Source organism: Triturus cristatus, chromosome 8 (genome assembly GCF_964204655.1).
Source record: "Triturus cristatus chromosome 8, aTriCri1.1, whole genome shotgun sequence".
Taxonomy (NCBI): domain Eukaryota; kingdom Metazoa; phylum Chordata; class Amphibia; order Caudata; family Salamandridae; genus Triturus; species Triturus cristatus.
Genome location: NC_140591.1, coordinates 280,502,454 through 280,524,806, shown reverse-complemented (window position 1 = coordinate 280,524,806; position 22,353 = coordinate 280,502,454). Strand labels below are relative to the sequence as shown.

General features: G+C 43.0%; 1 long non-coding RNA gene across 1 annotated transcript in view; it reads left to right on the top strand.

Moving 5' to 3' along the window:
• The window catches only part of LOC146801982 (uncharacterized), a 257,353-nt gene that overhangs the window by 194,166 nt on the left and 40,834 nt on the right, over window positions 1-22,353 (top strand). The window contains exons 2-5 of the long non-coding RNA XR_014967678.1: window positions 335-428; window positions 519-568; window positions 861-4,085; window positions 14,375-14,450. This is a non-coding gene — a long non-coding RNA (uncharacterized LOC146801982). The remainder of the gene's footprint in view (window positions 1-334; window positions 429-518; window positions 569-860; window positions 4,086-14,374; window positions 14,451-22,353) is intronic.

The following is a 22,353-nucleotide window of genomic DNA, read 5'->3' as shown; positions in this document are numbered from 1 at the left end:
CGAATAGATAGTGTCTCTTCAGTACTAACATAATATGCTTGGAAATTACTCCAAGTGTGTCGTGCACTAGTAGTAAATTAAGTATTGTTACTTTCTCTGTGGTTTTCAGGTCATGAAAATGTGATCGCTTTAGCAATTAACAGTACTCTTATTCTACTGGATTGATTATGATGATTGCATTCTAGGAAATATGTGGGGCTGCACCATACATATAAGGTGAGCGAGTAGGTTCTCTACGGGTATATTTAATACCTCTTGTATTTTGTGGTTTTATGGATGGCTCCTGTACCTAATCAAATGGATGATTATAGGTGTTATTGTTTTTTATTTATAGATTCTAGTGCTTGGAAATCTCGATACCGTGATTAAGACATTCGGATCACTTACCTGAACCTCACTTGCAAGGATTGAATTTAGCAAGTTAGAAGGTATTTTTTTGTTTCATATTAATTACTTTTTATTTAATTATTATATATTGCTTAAAGGAATTAGATAACGGGTTGTGTTTATACCTACAGGTACCTAATATACTGTTGTTTCCTAAGGGGACTCGTTCATTTTGAATAGTGTAAGAAAATTATCAGGTCATGAATTGTTGATTGATAAGGGTGTTCTCTTTTAAATTGGTTACTATTCATGTTCTAGTTTTTCTGTTAGATTCTTTCTTTTGTACTTCATTCCTCACCTAACATGTGGTGTGATGCTGGCTTTGCTCTCTTCTTCATCAACTCACTTTTTGGTTTTTTTCCTCTCCGGGTGATGGATACACTTTGGGTTTACCTACGGGTGTTGGTTCTTCACATCTACTTGAGTTGCTTAGATTACTGTAGTAATTGTGTGTTTTTCTCTTCGGTTCACAGCCCTGAAGAAGTAAATTGTGTGTTAAAATGCACAACGAAACACGTGTTGGCTGTTTTTTGTGAAAAGTATACTTCATCAAGCTTTGGAAATACCACCAGACTAATTTGGAATAAAGAATAAGGACTTTGGAACAACATATAAAGGCTCTAATACATTTATTGGATTTAAAGAAATCATAACGTTTGCTCAGGGTAGACAATTTGTTTCTGTTACAACCCCTTTGCTGTGGGGTATTATGAGGTTAAATTGGTAACCAACCACTCTCCCTTTGGAGCACCAACATTGAATTTGTGCATGTATCGCTATAGCCTGATACAAATGTAGAGCGCCCGTTCTCTCTATTTTCTGTGCCTGGTTACCAATTAGTATTTAAGTTTAGAACACTGATATGTTTAGTTTGGACCAAATCTGCCTTTAGCTATCACAGGAGATGTCTTCATAAAAAGCCTATACATTTTTCTCCTTCATGGGATATTCCTATTTGCCACAACACTGTATAATAAAGTACCACTGCTTAGCAAATCACGATGTCAAACATCCCCATCCATGGGCGCAAGCTGATTTGTGTGTCTAATTCTGGTCTTAAATACACTCTTGCCACTGGCACTTACTTTATATCTAGGTATCACTGTGCTAGCACGGGCTCTATTTCGCATTTACCACTGGCTCCCCTTTGCATCCACATCTGAGGCATCCTGAGACTTGAGAGGGTGACAAACACTTCATTAGCGTAAATGTTAAATATGTTATTATTGAGGGATCATTATCGTTAGGTATGTTTATGTTTGTAATGTGTGTGGGTTGGAATGTGCGGGGAGGACAAAAGGAACAGGGAATGTTGGTTCAGGACCAGTTGCTTGGCCAGACTTGAATGATGCTGGTTGATGCGATGTGATTACAGAGGGAATGAAAGGATTGCTGATCACCTGTCATCAGTTTCTGTGGGATTATTGAAGAGTCTGCACTTACTTTACACTGAAAATGAGTGGAAAGGAATCCTGTTTAATGATTTTTGGGGAACTATCAAGTTGCCGCATTGGATTGGATTGGAGAGTTTAAGCCTGGAAAGAGTTTGGACATTGTGGTGGGCTTCTGCACCTTTGAAAGTTTCTTGCTTCAATTATTGAGCAATGGAATCAGGCAGACTGTTGTGGCATGCTGCACCTTACAGTCATTTCTATCAGTCCTGTGTGAAAGAGTCATGTGGTACGCTCTATGTGACGTTCTGGATGTTGATGTCACATTTTACCTTGGCATTCCATTGAGGTAATTACTGGAAGCCATTTTACTTTGGGGGCATTATGTTTGTACACGTCAATTACACATCCAGTGTCTGTGGGAATTGCTATTGCTACGGAAGGTTGCATAGCACAGCGAATCGATGAACTAAGGATCGGTTTATCGGAAACGAGGACCTTTGGTGGCAGTATCTACGTGCAACTGTATTGTGACATTGATGCTCACATCTGCAAGTATTTTTCTTTATTTGAACTTGTTTTTTAAAATGCGTTGACTGCTATTATTGACTACCATGCTGCTCGTTTGTAATTCATATTGTAATAATGTCTGGTGTTGTCCCACCTCAATTGTGGACCAGAAAGGAAATTAGTTTTACTTAAACACTGTTTAGGTGGTTTGGTTTGAAGAATATAAGAGCTTCTATGTCTTAGTTAATCCGGGTAATTTAGATGTCTACCAATATGCCTCTAAACAAATTTGCATTAGGTGTCGTAGGTAAACAATTGTTGTAATGAAAAGAATAACATTTGATTCTAGGAAACAAAGTGTGGATGAGTCTGTTGAGAAGTATGTATCTGAATTAGGATTGTTGGCATAAACCTGTGATTTTGAACATATAAATTACAAGAAGGTATTACAAGATCAGATTTTAATGAAAATGAATAACAAGAAAATTCAAGAAAGGCTATGGCAAAGTACTGAGCTATTGAAATAGCTAAAGCTATTGAACATTCGCTTCAGAAAATCAGAGGCTGTATGGACAATGATGTTCATATTATGACAAAAAATGCTGGGGACAAGTTTAAGAAATCCAAATTACAGAAAGATGAGTCTAAAAAAGCACCTGTATTGTGCTATGGATGTGGTAGTTGGTCTCATCTGAGTAATTCAAAATATTGTCCTGCTATAGATAATGTGTGTTCTAAGTATAACAAAAAACGTCATTTAATACAGTGTTTAGGTCTAATGCAGAAGAGTGAATTTGGTTAATGGCAGTGAATAGAGGCTGAACAATGCTGACAATATTGATCAGAACCCAAATATTATTTTGAGTGTGAGAGACAATAAGGTCAGGTGAGAATTTCCATCATGCAACATCACATTTGATGGGAAATGTTCTGGTGGTGGCCTAACAAAAGTTTGCTACCGCCAGATATATCTTCTGGTGGTTATACTGGGCATAAAATAGATTTACTCTGGTATTTTTGGACAGATTTGGATTTCTGAGGACGACACACACATGTGAAGATGTATGTGGCTAGGAATTGGCAATCATTGTTGGAGTGGCATCATCAAGAAGAAATGGGCATTAGGTTGGATTCAGGAATGTTCCTATTTCTTGCAGATAGAAGCTTATACTCATGTTGAACGACTTGCGTAAGGAAGGCATTATGAACTGGTGGAATCCTCTCCTTGGGTATCTCTAGTTGTTATTTCAGTGAAGGCATCAGGAGAATTGAGATGACATCGATCTACTCTGTCTTAATAATTCCATTTGGATTGATTCTCATCCGGTTCCCAACATGCAAGAAATGGTTATTACACTGGCAGGTGCAAAAACTTGCTAAACATCTGACTTAGCATGTGCTTATAATTAACTCAGACTAGAGGATAAACCTAAATTTTCAAGATCCTTTACATTCCGGAGTGTCTGTGTCAGGGTAACCATGCGTTCTTACCTAACAGTCCACAAAGATACATAGAACATTATATGAATATATGTAACAATATATTTCCTCAGTCTTTAACAAATAAACACTTTTGCAGTCTTCAAATAACGTTATTCTGTCTTAAAGAGTTTCCAAAAATTGTTCAAAAGTTTCAAAAAGTGTTGACAAGTTATAACATCTTACTTGCGATGGGCGCCTTGTTTTGCAAATTAACTTATCTCTTTTCTTTCTTCCCACTGGTTGCTGTGTCCAAGAAGATGACGCGCTGCTCTGAAGATCAGGAAACCAGATGACGAACACCACATAAGTTACTAGGTAAGCATCACTAGACACAGGATCACAACTGCTGAAAGTCCGGAAGGCTAAGCACCTCTAGATGTGGGTGTAGCATTAAACACTCATGCCACACCCAAGATGGCCACTACGTAGACATAGTTGCAGCATTACATTGTGTCTTCAATGTTGTCATTTCAACAAACACTGAACGCGAGGTGCACAAAGAAAAGGCATGAGTTCAGTAAGCTTCCTTTCACCTTTGTCTGCCCCATATCTTTCCTGCCGCAATGCTTGTATAGCAACAATGAATTCTATAAAATGCAGATACGTTTTACCTATGACAGTACCGTGTCAATACCACATTGTTTCACATCTACAATGAATACCCCGTGAATCATCCTATGTTACAATTCACAAAACACAATTCCTGGTAGTGCTTGTTGCACAGGATAGCGGCGGGTTTTTACAAGAGTAGTAAGTGTTTTTTATGGGTCCATAAAGGACACCCTTAGTACTAGGTTGGAACGGGTGCCACAAAGTCTGTATTGAGGTCATGAAAGTACCCCCCCAGCAAAATCCCTTCCAAGACTGATGGAATTGGTTGTGGTTTATCAGGACAACGTGTATGAAAGGCTTCAACAAGTTGTGGTGCATTTTTTAGATGGGCCAAAGGTTCCCAAGAACGTTCTTTAGGTCCGTAACCTTTCCAATCAACAAGATAGTATAACATACATACTTCATATTCTGCTATGCCTTCTATATCTATTGGAAGTGGTGGGGTTGTTTTCCTGGTCATGGGGTCGTATGGTTTCAGAACTGACACATGAAACACAGTATGATTCCGATATTTGGGGGGTAAAGTTAGTTTTACAGCTACGGGATTCACTATTTTTTGGATGGGAAATGGACTGATAAAACAAGGGAAATTTCTTTTTTTACCCTGAAGGCGTAGATGTTTTTTAGATAACCATACTCTTTCACCTATTATATAGGGTGGTTGTGGAGTACGATGCAAATCTGCTAAGCGTTTCTGTTTTTCTTCGGCTTTTGCCAACTGAAATTTTGCTTGTTATTGCACATAGGTAAACTTTTCACATAATCACAAACAGATGGACTCATCACATTTGAAGGCATTTTTCCAGGAATATCTTTTGAATTAAAACCTCAAGCACAGAAAAATGGAGACATGCCAATGGAGGAATGTTCAGCATTATTATAAGCGGATACCATAGCCCACAAAATGTCTACTCATTAACAATCACAATCGGCTAACATACAGCGTAAATACTGTTCAATGGTTTGATTGGTACGTTCTGTTAAACTATCAGTTTGGGTATGATAACTCGATGATGTGTGTATTTCCATGTTCAATGGCTTACTCAAATTTTGCAAAAAATGGGAAATTAATTGAGGGTCTCGATCGGAAATAACAGTGGAAGTAATTCCATGTAATATAATGATTTTATGAGTGAATATTTGTGCTAACTCTGATGCAGAAGGGAGTTTTTTAGGGGTATAAAATGAACTATACGGGTGAAATGATCAACTACAGTTAAAATTGTAATATATCCTGTTTTAATGATTGGGAGTTCAACAATAAAGTCAAGGGATACCGTGTGCCAAGGTTGAGGAGGTATTGGTAACGGTCTCAGGAGGCCACTGGGAGCTTGAGGTGAGGACTTATTTTGAATGCACACTCTGCATGTTTCCACATATTTTTGAATGACATTAAACATGGCCACCAAAACTTTCATTTTACTAATTGGTAGGTTTTTGTAATGCCTGGATGTGCTGACAAGGGTGAATCATGACTTCACTGAATGACATTGAAATGTAATGCCGTTGTTGGTACAGAAAGTTGTTCATCTTTCCAAATAAGTGAGGCATAAAGCTCTTGCCACTCTTTTAATGTCTTTGTCTTTCATTCTTGATCGTATTTTTTGTACGAAATCTTTGTTGTAAAAGCCTGATTGAAAGCAATGTGAAGGGAGAATTATCTGTGGCCTTTGCGGTTGGTCAGAAATGTCTTCTATACCTATACGTGATAAAGCATCAGCCTTGTTATTTTCTTTCCCAGGATGATACGTGATGATAAAATTGTAATCATTAAAAAACAATGTCCAACGAAGTTGTCAAGCTGACAGGACTTTTACTGATCATAAACATTGGAGATTAGGGTGATCTGTATAAATAGTTAGCGGATGCCTTGCTCCTACAAGTAGTGATGCCATTCTTCAAATACAGCTTTGATGGCTAGTAACTCTCTATCAGCTATTACATAATTTTTATCAGCAGGTAGTCATTTCCTGGAATAATAGGCTATTGGGTGCATTTGTCCTGATTCTTTATGTCTTTGTGACAAGATACCGCCTATGGCGTATTGAGAAGCATCCGCTTCAACAATAATGGGACGAGAAGGATCAGGATGCATGAGTATGGGTGCTTAAGTGGATTGTGATTTTAATTCCTGAAATGCCTTTTCAGCTAGATCATGCCATTTAAATTTAAATCCTTTATGGAGTAATCTAGTGATAGGGGTTATTATCTCAGAAAAATCATGGATACATCGCCTATAAACATTTGTGAACCCTAAAAAACTTTGAATTTGCTTTGTTGTGGATGAACTAGGCCAATTGAGAACTGCTTCTATCTTTTTAGAGTCCATTTCAATACCTGTTGGAGTAATTACATATCCTAAAAACTCAACTTTTGACACATGAAACATGCTTTTCTCCAATTTGACGTATAAAGAATGTCTTAATAACTGCTGAAGAATGGCTTGCACTTGTTGTACATGTTCAGAAGGAGTCTTTGAATAAATGAGTATATCATCAATATACACCACACAACAGATGTCTACAAAAACCCTTAACACTTCATTTATAAAAAATTGAAATGCGGCCGGAGCGTTGCAGAGTCAGAAGGGCATGACTTGCTATTCGAATAGATCGCCCTCACAGACTCGTACCAGATGGTAGGCTCCTCACAAATCAAGTTTGGTGCATATAGTAGCATCCTTTATTTAATCAAACAACGTGGGTATTAAGGGAAGTGGATACCGATTTTTTTTATGGTAACATTATTCAATGCACGATAATCGATACAAACACAATGCCCTTTTTTGGTATGAAGAAGAGGGGTGAGGATACAGGGGACTTTGAATGTCTAATGAAACCATTTGCAAGATATTCATCCAGATAGGTTCGTAAAGATTAATTTTCCTTTGCTGTAAAAGCATATATACGACTACAAGGTAAGGTAGCCCCATGGACTAAATCAAACCGGCTATCATAATCTCTATGAGATGGTATGGTGTTTGCTTTTTGTTTATCAAATACATCAATTAAGTCTGAGTATTCCTTGGGCACTCCTTTGAGAATTAACAAACTCTTTGACAATTTTGGGAAATCATAACCTTGTACTATATGTTCTATGAAGTTCTTTTGAAGACAAGAATTATGAGAATGATCAGAACAAAAGATTACTGTCTTCTTAATCTAATCAATATGAGGGTTATGTTGGACAAGCCATGGTATTCCCAAAATAAGACGAAATTTTGCGATGTCTATTACATCATACTGAATGTGTTCTCTATGATCATTGGTATAAATCATGACAAGTTCTTCGGTATGGTGTTGTATTTGTATCAAGCCAGAAGTTAAATCCTTACCATCTACTGCTCGCACAATTTCTGGTCTGATTTTAGGTAATACCTGTAAACCTAAGTCTTGTAGAAATGTTGTATCTATAAAATTCCCTGTAGCACCAGAATCTATTAACGCATCAACTGACCACATTTTGTTACTTTTAATTTGCGATTTTAGTGTCACTTGAATACTGAGATGACGAGAAACTAATTCAGGGGTGGTAGAAGCCAAACTAGAAGATAAAGCCGACAAACTGACTTCGTCTTCTCTCGAGTTTTTTTGTTTTTCATCTGCTGAACTACAACCACATCAGTAGTTTTCAAATTACTCTTATTTGGATGATTGGGACATTCTTTTACAAAATGTCTTGTTTTGCCACAGTATAGACATTGATTTAGCCTTCTATGTTTGTCTTTTTCTTCTTTTATAAGTGGGTCTCTGATAGTTCCGATTTGCATTGGTTCCCCAAGATTTATTTTAGTACCAGTGTCAGTTTTATTACCACTTTTTTCCCTAAATACAAATATTTTATGATCTGTTCTACCTTTTTGCCTTTGTGTTCTGAAAGATGATGATTCAATTTAACCACCAGATCGATAAAATCACTGCAATTATCTGGGGGATCTCAAATCTGAGTTACCATATCTTTTAATTCATCTCGTAATCCTCCATAGAAGAGAGATACCCTTTTTTCTTCTGGCCATTCTGCTTCAATTACCAGTATATTAAATGTGGAGATATAATGAAGAAAATCAGAAGACCCTTGTTTTAAATTGAGCAACTCACTATCAGCTGATTGCACAAAGACATGTTTAGCGAATACTTTTTTTATTGTCTCTTTGAAAAGTCTAAAATTGTATAATATTGGATCGTCCTTTTCTATCAGAAGCACAGACCACACGGCTGCGTCGCCACCTAAGTATGATAGAATGAAGTCGATCTTGGATGATTCATCGGGAAAAGCAGCTGGTTTTGCCATAAAGTGCAAATTATACTATCTAAGTCTTTGGATCGAGGCAAGGTGGCGGCCGCTCCGGTGGTCGAGTGAGCACTTGCAGCTGACCCCCCTCCACAAACTCTCCAAACTCTTTGGACCTGATGTGGCTCAAGAGGTTCAAGAGCATAGATTAATGCAGGCTCTTGGAGGCTATAGGTGCATAGCGGTGGACAACAAGAAATGCTTTGGAGTGTACTCACGTCTCACTGCTCAGCGGTGTCTGGTCCCCGTGCAGTGATTCAGTTTCTACGGCTGGTGTGGTTCTCTCCGCGAGGAGTTTGCCGATGCATCTTTGGGGTTTGGCGAGAAGCGGTCGGAGTCAAGATGCCCCCAAAGGGCACACGAGGAGACCCCACACCGACGTCGTTGAAACATGTAGAAAACGCCCTAGAGAAACAATGACATGGAGCGGCTGCTGATCCAGGAAGTAATGCGGGATCGGGGAATAGCCGGACTGCGGGGCCAGGGAAGAAAACTAACCCTGCTATCTTTCTTACAGCAAGAAGGGAAAGAACTCCAAGTCGGACGGTTTCATGATGTAAGAGGCAAGTGTCTCCACCCATCTGGAAGAGGTGAGCTGTGGGAGTGCAGGGGCTTCTGACTATTCTTTGAAGGCAGCAATGAACAAAATGAACCATGGAGGGCAGGGGGATAGCGACCCTTTAATGCATACCCCAGGGGGCGTTGATGGGACAGGGGGGCAAAGTATTGCACACCACACAACACTGGAGGTGGAATACGGTGTAAACATGGCAGAATTAGCAGCTGGTAACCCAGAGATGGATAAAAGAGTTTGTGACATGACACCAATGGGAGATCTGACGGATCAGAGACAATCTCAAGAACTGCCTGAGGCAGATATGGGCAATCATTTTTTCTCATTGTCTAATAATTCTAACTCATCAGGAGATGAGTCTGTACAGATATCTGATGGCACCTCTGGCTCACCAAGCGGACAGTGGAGTGAGACCAGCAGCATTCACCAAGCTGAGACCCCGGTGAATTGGAACAGGATGTTAGGCCCAGATACAATGCGAAAAAAAACACCAACAGTGACACCCAGAGAGGCGACCGATGCAGTGACCATGTCTAGCCAAACACAGCCTCCTGTGTGTAAGCTAGGCCCATCTGTGTACTCAGAGGGGGTATTGCGACAAGAACAGTATAACTCAACAGACCACATGGAAGTAATCTCCCTGGCCGTCATTTATGAGACAATTATGTCACATAGGGCCCGATTCACAGAACTAACTTCAGACAAAATCCTAAACTTAGTAGTTCTACTCCTAAACTGAGAAAAATCCTAACTTTAAGACGTTCGGTTTTCACACAAGGCATTTAGGAGTCCTAAAGTTAGGAGTCCTAACTTTACTACTCCTAAACTGAGAAAAATCCTAACTTTAAGACTTTCGATATTCACATAAGGCATTTAGGAGACCTAAAGTTAGGTGTCCTAACTTAACTAGAAAAATCCTAACTTTAAGACTTTCGGTATTCACAGAAGGCATTTAGGAGTCCTAAAGTTCTGTGAATACCGAAATGAGTAAGTGCCTTCTGTGAATACCAAAATGGTAGTAAGTTTTGGATTTTGTCTGAAGATAGTTCTGTGAATCGGGCCTCATGGAGAGGAAACCCGGGCAGTGAGCCAAAAAACGCAGGGAGCATGTCAAAAGCTACAAAATTCACATTGACGAGTGGCCAAGTCCTGATCCGACTTCGCTGAGCGGATAACTGAAGTTGAGAACGGGATCTCCACTCTTGAGGACGAAATGACTGCTCAGAAAGCAGCTACAGATGCCTTGTCAGCGCAGCGTAGTGATATGGCTTGGAAGCTCGAGGACATGGAAAATCGGCTCCGTCGCAACAACTTGAGAACTCTTGGTGTGCCTGAAGGCATTGAAGGTTCTGACCCTCGGACGTTCGTGGTAGGATTATTTACAGAGGCTTTCCCGGAGCTGACTCACTGGGCATGGGACATCGAGGTGCAACGGGCTCATCGGTTTCCCTTCCGGCAAAGTAACAACCAGGGGACCAGAAAACCTGCTGTACAACCTAGAGCAATTCTCATTTGTCTGTCTAAGTTTTTTATCGAGGCAGGCTTTGTATGACTTGGCCAGGCCAGATAGGAAGAGAAAGGGGAATGGGTTTGAGTTCTTTGTTCGCCCTGACTATTTTTATCAAACGGTGAATAAAAGGTTGCAACTCCAGCAGTTAATATTTCCATTTCAGGGTTAAGGAGCCCAAGCATTCCTCATGAATCCAGCTAAACTCAAGATTATATATAAGGACAACACACAGTTTTTTACATCTAAGGTCAAGGCCCAAAAATACCTCCATGACATTTAAATCTTAAATTTCAGGGGAGGGGGCTGTAGCAGATTAAGCTATATAGACCATATCTACATTACAAGGATGCTATATATCTATATTATCAGTATGTGAGTCATATACAAGGTTATGCTCCAATCTTGCATTCACTTTTTGTTTTTATTTAACCACTTGTTGGGTTTAATAGCATATTAGTTGGGTGAATTTTGGGGGAGAGGAATGGTCTGCGTTGGTGCAAGGCTCTCCATCATCCAAGACCCACGGGTATTGCTGCCTCTATGGTTGGGTGGCTGGCAGAAGAGACAGTAGGGTGGGGAAGGGTGGGACTCTTGGGTGGGTGGCTGCTGCTGGGGCACAGGGGTTGAAAAACGGGGGGAAAAAGCCAATGAATTAATCTAAGCAAACAAGAAGAAATTTTGTGGTGCATTGGGAGAGAGGGAGTTGTTTTTGCAGCTTTGAAGAAGGTTGATGACAAATATATTTTTGATATGTTTATTTAATGTTCGGGGTCTCAATGAGAGGGCGAAGCGGCAAAGGGTAGCACAAGAAATTAAAATCATGTCTCCTAGAGACACATATCGCCTGGACTAAGCATAAAGTGTTAACAGAGGTAGGGTATAAGCAACTGGCTTGCACATCACAAGGGACTACAACAAGAAGGGTGGTCATTTTGTAGTAGCTTCTTGTTGGCGCAAGGTAAGCTCTGTCGAGCAATGAAGTATATGATCTTACCACAATCTCGATGGGGGTAGGCTGTCCCTAATTTTTTATTTTATTATTGGGTGTGTTTATTACAACAAATGGAAATCCTACAGGTTGGGGAAGGTGAGGTAAAGGTAGAAGAGTCTCCGAACATTTTTCAGATGCTGTTGGGCTCAAAAGCAGAGAGGAGTTTCTTTCAAAATTTAGAGCCAAGTTACTGTAAAAAAAACATCGATTTAAGGTGATTCAGGCTACCCACAAAGTGTGACTGCAGATACGAAAGTAAATTGAAGATTGGTAAACTTAATTTTTATACGCCAACCTCCTCCCAAGCACTACCTCATTCTATTTTTTCCGACACCATCATGGCTAGATGGAGACGAAAGGGACTCTTGACCTTGGGGTATTTAGTTGACAATAGTGGTATTAAGGCTTACTCCTCGCTGGTATCAGAATATGATCTCCCTAAAACTGTTTTTTTTTAACTATTTACAAATTTGGGATTATTTAAAAAAAAGAGTAGAGGTAGTAAACCTGGCCAAAAAAAGTAACCTGCTGGAGGTAATCCAGATGCGTGGAAGGATTGGCACCTTGTATCAAAGTCTCATTGAACTACAGAGCGATGATCTGGAAATACAGAACCTCAAATGGAATACCAAACTAGATCAGGGAGGGAATATCTTACAAGAATCAATTGCCTTGGAAGATAAGCTTCTGAGTTCCTCCAGTGTTAAAGTGCAACATTATAAAAACCATATTTAATTTATATTATACGCCTGCCAAAATTGCACGGTGGGGGGTTAAATGAGGGCAAATGCATGCGTTGTGGCATGGTTCAAGCTGATAGTCTGCACATGTTTTTTGAATGCGCAGAATTGAGACAACTGATAAATAAGATGGAGGCTTTCCTGACAGAGGTAACAGGGATACAGGCTGTGATTACATCCATGGGGATGCTTTTGGGTGTATTGGAGGAGTTATTAGCCGCACAGGGGATGTATGAATTCAGGTACTTTATATTCATAGCTGTCGCTGTGGCCAGACTGTGTATAGCGTCACTATGGAGGAAAAAGGAGCCACCATCTTTTGAAATTTGGAGGGGCAGACTATATGCCCTTATAGGGTGACAGAAACGTAGGGTAGGTATTGAGACATGGGGGCATTAGAGGACCATTTAAAATGCCTATGATTTAAATTTGCCCTTGTGTTGTTGCATTCCCTGGCTTCTTTATGTGTGTTTATCTATGTTTATCTATACGTTTGTATACACTTTTTATGTATAACTCACAAGGTCTCTTATATGATTTCGTCCTCTTTCTCTTCTATTGCTATTTTATTTTACTCTCTCCTCCTTTTGATCTTGATTCTGCTATCTTGTTCTGGTTTTGGTATTCCTTATTTATTTGTATCTTTTTGAAACTCTATTGTGACTAAATGTATGTTTTGGTCTCTCCTGTTTTTGCTCTTGTTTATGTAATTTCATTGTAAATGTATACTATCTGCTATTGACTTACCAAAAAAATAAAATAATAATAATAAAAAAAAGTGCAAATGATACTGATTAAAAAAAAAAGTAAATTTATTACTATCTCCATGAAATCGTTCAGCGGTATCGAAGTCAGAGTTATAACTTGTATCTGCGTAGGAGGAGTAGCAGTGGTCTCGGAGGTGCTTGTTGGATTTTGAAAACTAGAAGGTTTAAGGATTGGTTTATTTGGTGAAGGTAGACTCCAGGTTTGATGTGTTTGTAAATTGATTTGTAAAATTGAAAGGTCTTTGTGTAACGCAGCATTTTCAGACTGGATTTCAGCTATTACCATTGCTATATCTGGAATGGAGATTTGCTTGGCTTGATCCATAATGTCTGGGCGAAACCATTGTCTTGGGCTTAGCCTTTAGTCAGGGTAACCATGCATTCTTACCTTAAGTTTGCAAAGTTTTGTTTTGCAGACACATTATGGACCAACTTCCCAGTGCCCTACCTTATTACCTGTGTCTTGTGGAACTCACTAGGAATACTTAGTAGGGTTCAGGGAGGAGGGCCGGATAATGGACCCTTGAAGAATTCCTTGTTGTCGACCTGCGAGGAAAGAAGAACGCTTCATTTAGTTTTCAAAAATATTTTTTCACTTTTTTTTATCTCCCCATACTAAGGACATGCTCTCCTTTTTATTCGTATTTCTACCTGCAAATTGAGGGTGGTTTAAGTAGCGTCCGTGTAGCTTTTAGTGGTGTTTCCTATAGGATTTGGATTTGTATGGCAGTGGCGTAGTTCACATCACTAGGCTTGTAGATCTAGATGGAAGTACTATAATAGAGATAGCAACATATTCTTAATACACTGTTTTTCTCTAAATGTTAATGTGGCTAAATACAACATATTAATATACTTACATTGTCTACATCCACATCATCGAATACGATTAACAGTCCACAAAGATACATAGAACATGATACGAATATATGTAATAAAAAATGTCCTCAGTGGTTAACAAATAAACATTTTGCAGTCTCTTCAAATAACGTTATTCTGTATTAAAGAGTTTCCAAAAATAGTTTAAAGTTTCAACAACTGTTGTAGAAGTTATAACATCTTACTTGCAATGGGCACCTCATTTTGCCAATTAACTTATCACTTTCTTTTCTTCTCTCAGGTTCCTGTGTACAAGAAGATGACGCGCTGCTCCGAAGATCAGGAAACCGGATGATGAACACCGCCTCAGTTACTAGGTAAGCATCCCTAGATACAGGATTGCAACTGCTGAAAGTCCAGAAGGCTAAGCACCTTCTAGACATGGATGTGACATTAAATACTCATGCCACACCCAAAATGGCCACTACGTAGACATACGCACAGCGTTACGTTGTGTCTTCAATGTTTTCTTTTGAACAAACACTGAACGCGAGGTGCACAAAGTAAAGGCTCGAGTTCAGTAAGCTTCCTTTCACCTTTGTCTAACGCATAGCTGTCCTGCCAGCAATGCTTGTATAGCAACAATGAATTCTATAAAATGCAGATACGTTTTACCTATGACAGTACCGTGACATTACCACATTGTTTTACATCCACAATGAATACGCCGCAATATTTCATACCATGAATTATCCTATGTTACAATTCAAAAAACAGAATTCCTGGTAGTGTGGGTTGCACGGGATGGAGGCGGGTTTTTACTGGGGTAGTAAGTGTTTTTCTGGATCTATAAAGGACCCCCTTAGTACTAGGTTTGAACGGGTGCCACAAAGTCTGTATTGAGATCATGACAGTCTGTTCCAGTATTGTAGAATGCCATCTGGATTTGCCAGTGCTGCTTCAGTGTGTCAAAGGTTAATGAAAGAAGCCCTTGAGGGGTTAACAAGGGGTTGTGATTTTTCAAGATGACATTTTAGTTATTGGACATGATGTAGAAGAATATGATAGGAATTTAGATAGTGTCCCAAAAGCATTGTCGAACAAAGGGCTAACCTTGAAAATAAGCAAATGCAGTTTAAAAAACAAGAAGTGAAATTTATTGGACACCTTATTAGTGGATAAGGTATTAAGCCTAAACACAGTCATGTGGAAAGCATTCTGAAAACTCCTATCCCTAAGTGAAAGGAATAATTGATTGCTTTCCTTGGTCTTACTGAATTCTATGCAAACTTTGTTCAAAATGATGCCAATAAAGTGGAACCATTCAGGTGTCTACAAAACAATGCCAAGTTTGAGTGGAATGAATTGAGCTAATTGATAACCGAGGCACCTTGTCTTAAACCATTTGACATTGGTAAAAATTGTGTTGTGGTTGTGAATGCAAGCAATTGTGGGTTTGAGGGGGCGCTGATGCAAAGGGAGAAGGGAAGAGAATGGTTTGTCTCATATGCGTCGAGGGCACTTCATAAGACAGTAAAACATTATTCTGTCATTGAGAGGGAGTTACTCACATGTGTTTGGGGATCAGAACATTTTAGGACTTTTCTGTGGGTTACCAGATTTGTCATAAAAAATTATCACAAACCCTGATGTTGCCATGGGGTTGACACACCATAATAGCTAGGTTGTCCAATCTTGCATCTATGTTGCAAGTATAAAATAGAATATGTGCCAGGAAAGAATAACATTCATACAAATTGTATACCAAGGTTACCTTTGTCTGAGGAGAACTTCATAGAAAGAAGTATTGGACGAATGTGAAGTAGCTTTCACCTTGCATAAAAAAAGTTTTTTATTTGTTTTCATCATCCCATATTTTATGAATCGATGTGGGATGAAGAACTGAGGTTGGATGCTAGTTTGAATCATGTTGTTAAGTTTATTGATAATAGCAAGCCTGAGTTGGTGTTTTTTTAAGGTATGTGAGGAACCCAGCATTGAGAATGGTATTGTTGTGTGAGGAAATATATTTGTACTACCAATTTCTAGCACCAGAAGGTGTGTCAGAGAATGTTTTTTGTTCTGGGTATAGATGTCATGGCAGATCATGTCATGAGTGCGCCTCTAGTGACAAATCAGCTAGAGCATTGATTACAGATTCCCATCAGGTCGAACATCCTGATGAACCCTGGAGAAATTTGGATGTAGATATCATTGATCCATGTGTGGTTTTGCCTAAGCAAGAGGCATTATGAATAGTTATTGTGGATTACTTTTCCAAATGGCCAGAGATTAAAATAGTGACGGAGGTTACTTCAGAGAGTGTTGTGGAGTTATTGGACGAGGTGTTTGTTGGGAAAGAATCCCACCGGAAGTTGTTACTGACAACGGACCACAGTTCATCATTAAATATACCCAGAATTATTTAGAAAGTTGTGGAATTGTTTAAAAAATGTTAGTGTTCCACCGTGAATCCAATGGTCAAGTGGAAAGCTTCAATACAGTGGTGAAATATACCATTCAATTGGTTGTTAAGGGAAAGTTGGATTTGAGAAAAGAGTTGCAGTATGTTATTGGCATATAGGACAACTCTAAATTCTGTGACATTGGTCAGTCCATTTAAATTACTACGGGTACGCAAGCCAAGTACTAATCTTGTTCTGTGGTGGTTGAAGAATAAGAAAGGAAGTGATTTTGAGATGTATTTTCAAGTAATCAGGAAAGTTGTAGAAGATTACAAGCATAATATGAAATGTAATATAAGTCAAAGGAAGGGTGTTCCTAGTAAGCAGTGTGTGAGAATTGGTGATCTTGTCCGCCTCAAAACAAACAAAGCTATGGGTAAGGGATTAGCATGTTGGTCGGATGCTGTACTACTAGTTACTGAAGTATTTAAAAAGGCTGTGCGGGTAGACTGTGAGACTGTATGGAATCTCAATTGTGTTTCTCCGTTTAAGGGAGAAACTCCTGAATGGGTGAAGTGTGGTGAGAAAAGAAGTAATGTGTTTTGGGATTTTACATTTATCACAGATGGGCTTAATAAGGATTGTTGTGATCCACCAAGTTCACCCAGTGGTGATAGGAGGTTGAATCTGGAATGGAGAAAGAGTCAATCAATCAATCAATCAATCAATCAGTGACATTTATAGAGCGCACTACATACCCGTAGGGTCTCAAGGCGCTGGGGGTGGGGGGTTACCGCTACTGCTCGAACAGCCATGTCTTCAGCTTCTTCCTGAAGGAGAGGTGGTCTTGGGTCAGGCGCAGGTCGGTCGGGAGGGAGTTCCAGGTCTTGGCGGCCAGGTAGGAGAAGGACCTTCCTCCTGTAGTCCCTCTTCGGATGCGGGGGACGGCGGCGAGGGCGAGGTTGGCTGATCGGAGGTGGCGTTTGGGAGCATAGAAGTTGACTCGGCTGTTGAGGTAGCTCGGGCCTTGGTCGTGTAGGGCTTTGTGTGCGTGGGTGAGGAGGCGGAAGGTGATTCTTTTGTTGACGGGGAGCCAGTGAAGGTCTCTCAGATGTCCGGAGATGTGGCTGGTTCGTGGGATGTCGAGGATGAGTCTGGCTGAGGCGTTCTGGATCCGCTGGAGTCTCTTCTGGAGCTTGGCGGTGGTACCGGCGTAGAGGGCGTTGCCGTAGTCCAGTCAGCTGGTGACGAGGGCCTGGGTGACGGTCCTCCTGGTCTCGGTGGGGATCCACCAGAAGATCTTCCGTAGCATGCGTAGGATGTTGAAGCACGCCGAGGAGACGGCGTTGACTTGCCTGGTCATGGAGAGGGAGGAGTCCAGGATGAAGCCCAGGTTGCGTGCATGGTCTGTCGGTTTGAGTGCGGTGCCCAGGGCGGGAGGCCACCAGGAGTCGTCCCAGGCGGAGGGTGAGGAGCCCAGGATGAGGACCTCCGTCTTGTCCGAGTTCAGCTTCAGGCGGCTGGTCGTCATCCACTCGGCTACGTCCTTCATCCCTTCGTGTAGGTTGGCTCTGGCGGCGGCGGGGTCGTTGGTCAGGGAGAGGATCAGCTGGGTGTCGTCGGCGTAGGAGATTATGTTGAGGTTGTGTTGCCGTGCGATGGCCGCGAGGGGGCTCATGTAGACGTTGAAGAGGGTGGGGCTCAGCGAGGATCCTTGAGGGACGCCGCAGATGGCATCGGTGGCCTCTGACTTGTACGGTGGTAGACGGACTCTCTGTGTTCTTCCGTCGAGGAAGGAGATGATCCATTCCAGCGCCTTGTCCTGGATTCCGACGTTGCTGAGGCGCTGTACTAGGGTGCGGTGGCAGACAGTGTCAAATGCTGCGGAGAGGTCTAGGAGGATGAGGGCCGCTGTTTCTCCGTTGTCCATCAGGGCTCGAATGTCATCGGTGGCGGCGATGAGGGCGGTCTCGGTGCTGTGATTGGCTCGGAAGCCGGACTGTGAGGGGTCGAGGGATCCATTCGTTTCGAGGAAGGCGGCCATCTGCTTGTTGACGGTCTTCTCGATGACTTTGGCTGGAAACGGGAGGAGCGAGATGGGGCGGTAGTTCTTGAGTTCGGTGGGGTCCGCTGTGGGTTTCTTGAGTAGCGCGCTGAGTTCGGCGTGCTTCCAGCTCTCAGGGAAGGTGGCGGTGTCGAAGGATGTGTTGATGATGTCTCGCAGGTGGGGTGCGATGACAGCGTCAGCCTTGTTGAAGACGTGATGAGGGAAGGGGTCGGTCGGTGATCCGGAGTGGATGGAGTTCATCGTGCGGATGGTGTCTTCGGTGCTGATCGGAGTCCAGGCTTGGAGGGTGGTGGTGAGGGGTGGTTGTTCGGTCTTGGTGTGCGTTGGTTGGTTGCTGAAGCTGTTGTGTATGTCTGCGATCTTGTTGTGGAAGTATGAGGCGAGGGAGTTGCAGAGGTCTTGCGATGGGGTGATGTCGTTGTTTTCTGCGCTGGGGTTGGAGAGCTCTTTCACGATGTTGAAGAGTTCCTTGCAGTTGTGTGCGTTGTTGTCCAGCCGGTCCTTGAAAGCAGTTTTCTTGGCGGCGCGGATCAGCTGGTGGTGTTTCCGGGTGGCCAGCTTGAAGGTGTTCCTGTTGTCCGGTGTGGGATCCCTTCTCCAGACTTTCTCGAGGGCTCGGCAGTTCTTCTTGGAGCTCTTGAGTTCGTCGGTGAACCACGGGGCTTTCTTGCTGCCGGGTCTGCTGGGCGGGGTCCTCAGCGGGGCGAGTTCGTCCGCGCAGTTGCTGATCCACTGTGTGAGGTTGTTGGCGGCCTGGCTGGGGTTCGCTGAGCTGGCAGGGGGGTGCTGGCTCAGGGAGGTGGCGAGCTGGTCTGCTGTGATCTTGTTCCAGCTTCTGCGGGCGGCCTGTTGCTGGTGGTGGTGGGTCGTCGTTCTCTTGAAGGTGAAGTGGACGCAGCTGTGGTCCGTCCATTGAAGCTCTGTGGCGTGGCTGAAGACGATGTCTTTGCAGGATGAGAAGACGGCGTCGAGTGTGTGTCCGGCGAGGTGGGTGGGGGTGGATACCAGCTGTTTGAGTCCAAGATTGGCGAGGTTGTCGAGCAGGGTGCTGGTGTTGCGGTCGTTGTTGTTCTCCAGGTGGAAGTTGAGGTCCCCCAGGAGGATGTAGTCGGCGGAGGGGAGGGCATGCGGGCTGACGAAGTCGGCGATGTCCTCGCTGAATTGTGTGCGTGGTCCCGGGGGTTGGTAGATCAGGGTGCCTCTGAGGGTGGTGTTTGGGTCGGTGTGGATCTGGAAGTGCAGGTGTTCGGCGGTGGTCAGGGAGTTGTCGGTGCTGGTCGTGAGACGGATGGTGTTCCTGTGGATGATGGCGATGCCTCCTCCCATCTGGTTGGCGTTGCGGTCCCTCCGGATGATCTTGTAGCCCTCCGGGATGGCGATGGCGATGTCGGGAGCTGAAGAGGCATTCATCCAGGTCTCCGTGAGGAAGGCAACGTCAGGGGCTGTGGCGTCTAGGAGGTTCCAGAGTTCCACGGCGTGTCTGTGGACGGAGCGGGTGTTGAGCAGGATGCACTTGAGGTGGGTGCTGCTGGTGTTTGGCTTGGCGGCTGCTGGTGCGGGGCAGGTCCGGATGCAGGAGAACTTGCAGGCGTGGCAGCTGAAAGGTCCGTGGGTGAGTCGTGGTGTGGCTTGGTGTCAGAGTGACAGAGCATGCAAATTACCAGAGAGACCTCATGATTATGTTCTGAAGTGATCCTTCAGTTTTTTTTCCTTTGGGGTTTAGTTATTTATAGTTTTGTCTTTTGTTTTGTTGTTTCTTGTATGGGGGAAGATGTGTTAAATATGTTATTATTGACAGATGTATTATCGTTAGGTATGTTTATGTTTGTAAAACACACAAGATGATGGACGGAATGTTGCATATTGGCAAAACATTCACCCCCAGTAACAGATCTGGGGTTAATCCATCGTTATTTTGCTCACTACGCCACCCTAGTTCAGACATGGCCATATGCGAATCAGTCTTGACCCTGTGCCTCATGGGAACAGTCCAGCCCGAACTGCCAAGCAATGTCTTCCCTGGACCGGTATCAAGCATCCTAGGACCGGTTTCTGGGTTCCACCCCTCTTCAGCCAGGATAGCTTGACTCCAGTGGCGTAGTGAGCAAGGGACACACATCTGGGCATACCCTTCCCACATAGGGCGAACAGCAAAACACACAAGATGATGGATGGAATGTTGCACATTGGCAAAACATTCACCCCAGTAACAGTTCTGAGTTTAATCCATCATTATTTTGCTCACCACGCCACCCCAGTTCAGACATGGCAATATGCAAATCAGTCTTGACCCTGTGCCTCATGGGAACAGTCCAGCCCGAACTGCCAAGCCATGTCTTCCCTGCACCAGAATCAAGCATCCTAGGACCGGTTTCGGGGTTTCACCACGCTTCAGCCAGGATAGCTTGACTCCAATGGCGTAGTGAGCACGGGACCCACGTCTGGGCATACCCTTCCCACATAGGGGGAACAGCAAAACAAATAAGATGATGGACGGAATGTTGCACAGTGGCAAAACATTCACCCCCAGTCACAGATCTGGGTTTAATCCCTCGTTAGTTTGCTCACCACACCACCAGAGTTCAGACATGGCCATATGCAAATCAGTCTTGACCCTGTACCTCATGGGAACAGATCTGCCCGAACTGCCAAGCCATGTCTTCCCTGGACCGGAATCAAGCATCCTAGGACCGGTTTAGGGGTTTCACCCATCTTCAGCCAGGATAGCTTGACTCCAGTGGCATAGTGAGCACGGGACCCACGTCTGGGCATACCCTTCCCGCATAGGGCGAACAGCAAAACACACAAGATGATGGACGGAATGTTGCACATTGGCAAAACATTCACCCCCAGTCACAGATCTGGGTTTAATCCATCATTATTTTGCTCACCACGCCACCCCAGTTAAGACATGGCCATATGAAATCAGTCCTGACCCTGTGCCTCATGGGAACAGTCCAGCCCGAACTGCCAAGCCATGTCTTCCCTGGACCGGGATCAAGCATCCTAGGACCGGTTTCGGGGTTTCACCCCTCTTCAGCCAGGATAGCTTGACTCCAGTGGAGTATTGAGCACGGGACCCACATCTGGGCATACACTTCCCACATAGGGCGAACAGCAAAACACACAAGATGATGGACGGAATGTTGCACATTGGCAAAACATTCACCCCCAGTCACCGATCTGGGTTTAATCCATCGTTATTTTGCTCACCACGCCACCCCAGTTCAGACATGGCCATATGCAAATCAGTCTTGACACTGTGCCTCATGGGAACAGTCCAGCCCGAACTGCCAAGCCATGTCTTCCCTGGACCGGAATCAAGTATCCTAGGACCGGAATCAAGCATCCTAGGACCGGTTTCGGGGTTTCACCCCTCTTCAGCTAGGATAGCTTGACTCCAATGGCGTAGTGAGCACGGGACCCACGTCTGGGCATACCCTTCCCACATAGGAGGAACAGCAAAACACACAAGATGATGGACGGAATGTTGCACAGTGGCAAAACATTCACCCCCAGTCACAGATCTGGGTTTAATCCCTCGTTAGTTTGCTCACCACACCACCAGAGTTCAGACATGGCCATATGCAAATCAGTCTTGACCCTGTACCTCAAGGGAACAGATCAGCCCGAACTGCCAAGCCATGTCTTCCCTGGACCGGAATCAAGCATCCTAGGACCGGTTTAGGGGTTTCACCCATCTTCAGCCAGGATAGCTTGACTCCGGTGGCATAGTGAGCACGGGACCCACGTCTGGGCATACCCTTCCCGCATAGGGCGAACAGCAAAACACACAAGATGATGGAC